Here is a 3167-nt window from a genome sequence, read left to right as displayed (position 1 = left end):
GCATGCAATGTTGGGGAAAGGGGGGTGCAGAGGGCAATACTTAGGTGTAGAAAGCTTAGTCTAAGGCAGCATCAGGAGGTCCATGAAGTCAAAACTATTTTTATAACAATTTAAGACATTGTTACCCTTTCTCCCTCTCATTTTTAAATGTGTGTCCAGAAAGTGTTCCAGAGGCTCTATGACGTATGATGAGATCATTGCTCTGATGGCTAATGAAAGATGTGTATATACGTTTTTGTGTTTTAAAACAATTCTTTATCATCTTAATAATATTTGTAAAAAGAGGTCTTGGGATTCAAGAGTTTAAGGGCTGCTGGTCTAGGGCAGTGGTTGGTCAACCCTGGCTCTGTATTAGACTCATCTGGGGAACTTTAAAATTAGGACTTTAAACTGATAAGAAGAGATACTGCACTTGATCTTAGCCAAAAGGCTGAGAAGTGATTAAATTTGTACTTTAAATTAGTACTTTAGGTTGCCTGAACCTCATCTCAAACCAATTGATCAAGAATCTCTGTAGATGGGAAGTTATCATTATTGCCATCCCCACACCCACCCCCTTCCCCATCATCATCATTATTACTATTACCATTACCATCACCATCATCATCATCACTATTTCCACCACCACCATCATCATCATTGGTATTTCCATCACCATCGTCATCATTGCTGTCATCGTTATTATCATCCTCAACATCATCATTATCATCATCATCATCATCATCATCATCACCATCATTCCACCTACGAACTGTCCACCATTGCTCAGGCCCTGTGCTACATGCTGTACCTCTGATACAATTGCCTGGAGAGGCCAACGTGATCTTACTTTACAACAGGAGAAGTTTGGGTTGGAAAAGCTGAGGTGAGTAAGTTCACAGAGCTGAAGCAGAAGCCAGGATTCAAAACAAGTTCTTCCTGCTTTATCCGTGTTCCCTGTCTTTGCACTACTGAAACTTGTTGAATTATGCTTTTATTCCTCCAACTCAACAGTATATTGTGATAGATTTTTATAAACAGACTATGAAGCAATAATTAGTTTATGTTTCAAACCATGTGTTAAAACCATACAATGGTCGGTCATGACTTCTGCTTGGTACAAGATCATCAGACCACACAGCACAAAGCTGATGCAATTCCACCTCAAAACAGACAGATATGATCTCAGGATTCACTTGAAAGGCCTTCATGTGGTTGGTTAAAATATGTATTTTTCCCTGACATTTTGCAAGACTCTACTCAGTATCATGACACCTCCACCCCACAGCTCCTACCTTGATGGACGATGTCAAGCTGAGCACAATTCATGAGTTGATGAAGGGAGAAATAGGAAACCTTATGCTTTTTGCTGAGCTCTGAGCAGAGAATGCTCTGGGTGTGCCCAAAGCCTTGCCTTGCAAATAGATCTTCAGGAACAATTTATTTTAGTTTCTGTCAGGGAGCTGGCTTTATGGATGCCAGAGAATGGAGTGGGGGAGGAAAGAAGGTAGGCGCCACGAGCTCTGTCTCTGGGGCAGCAATCCTTTGCCTCTATGTGGAAGGAGAGCATGGTGATTAAAGGCACACAGAGGAGGTGTCAGTAAGACATGCTAACCTGCCAGATACACAGACGCAGTGGTTCTCACGGTCCTCATTTCTCTGCCTTTGCTCTGCTTTTGCTTATTCTAACATTCACAGTGAACATTATGACCCCCCAGAGAGTTGCTACCTCCTCTCTTGGGCTGGCTAAACCCTGTGTCCTCTTTAGATCTCAGTTCAAGAGTCGCTTGCTCAGAGAAGCGTCTCTCCCCTGGCCTAAAATCCCTATGGTAAGCTGGGCCCTTCTCCCTCACAGCACTTGTCCTAGGAGTTGTTCATTTGCCTGGGTGGAACGTTGACTACAATTCCCCCAGGGGTAGGGGTGGTGCCTGCATGTGTCACCATCTTTATTTCCAGCAGTTAGCTCGGTGCCTCATGCAAATAAGTTTTTGAAAATGAAATGAATGAATGTGTGAATGAATGAATTTAGCAGTAGTGAAAATGCAACTACGGTTTTTTGTGTTGTTGTTTGGTTTTGTTTTTAGTATTGGATTCCTCCCTGATGCTGTTGTTCTCCATGTTCGGGGTCATGTCACATGTATAATGGTTTCAAGGCTATTCACTTGTGTTCCATACTCCATGGAATACTTTACCATCTGCGTGCAGGGCCCGTGCACAGTTTCTTTGCCTTTGGTCTTACACACTTCACTCATTTCCAGAGTTGCCTCAGACCAGCCGCTTTCTCAATCACTCCATTCAGTGACGTTATTTCATACCTTCCTAATACACTTGGATTCTTTTTACTACAGTGTGCATTCCAACCTGGGATCTAAAATATAAAGTGAAATAAATAAAATAAATTTAATTAATTTAAATACTTTTATATGTAAATTTTATGTCTGATAAATTTAATTTTATATTTATTTAATTTTACACTTTAACTCCCTCCAATATAAAAAGACGTACAGCTTTGAAATCATCGCCACTCAAGCAGTTAAATTTTTGAGCACACATTTTTTAATGCTTGCTTTTTTTAAAGTTGTATAGATTTGGTACTTTCTTACTGTTATATAATTAGACATTCTAACAGTTTCTTCCCATCTACCTGCTGTGTGTGTGGGCCCCTCTTAGGGAACAAGGGCTACAGGCTCCCTGAAGTTTCCAAAAGCTCCTATGTGAGTGAGTTTGGAATGTAAGATGCATTTTCTGACAAGAAAAAAAATTTAATACATGATGATTGGCTTCCCAGTCTCACCCACAAAATCCCACTCACTTCCTTATTTATTCCCAGCTGCAATAGTGGCATTTAACTCCAACTCCATGGAGAAGACTATCTCTGGGAGGAAAAATCCAAATTCCACATGAGTTTTTAAGACTGCCTTTTGANTGATGGGTATGGAGGAGGGCACTTGTGGGGATGAGCACTGGGTGTTATATGGAAACAAAGTTGACAGTAAACTATTAAAAAAAAAAATACTGCCTTTTGACAGAGACTGGATGTTCCTTGAGGCAAATGGTAGGACATTGGGACCTGCAGAAGTATCTTGATACAGACAGAGAACACGCCGGAGCTTCCCTTCTGGTAATAATGAACTTGGCAATTTGGGAATGAAGGCGAAATAAGCGTATTTCCAGCTAAAGGAAAACAG

The 3167-nt window shown here is 40.9% G+C and overlaps 1 non-coding gene across 1 annotated transcript; it reads right to left on the bottom strand.

The window, feature by feature from the left end:
• Nucleotides 1-246: 246 nt before the first annotated feature.
• LOC144239459 (U2 spliceosomal RNA) lies at nt 247-442 on the bottom strand. The gene has a single exon (XR_013337436.1). It is a non-coding gene; the product is annotated as a U2 spliceosomal RNA (small nuclear RNA).
• Nucleotides 443-3167: the final 2725 nt, after the last annotated feature.

Source organism: Crocuta crocuta, unplaced genomic scaffold (assembly GCF_008692635.1).
Source record: "Crocuta crocuta isolate KB4526 unplaced genomic scaffold, BGI_CrCroc_1.0 scaffold67, whole genome shotgun sequence".
NCBI classification, from domain to species: Eukaryota; Metazoa; Chordata; class Mammalia; order Carnivora; family Hyaenidae; genus Crocuta; species Crocuta crocuta.
This window is presented reverse-complemented; position numbering and strand designations above follow the sequence as displayed.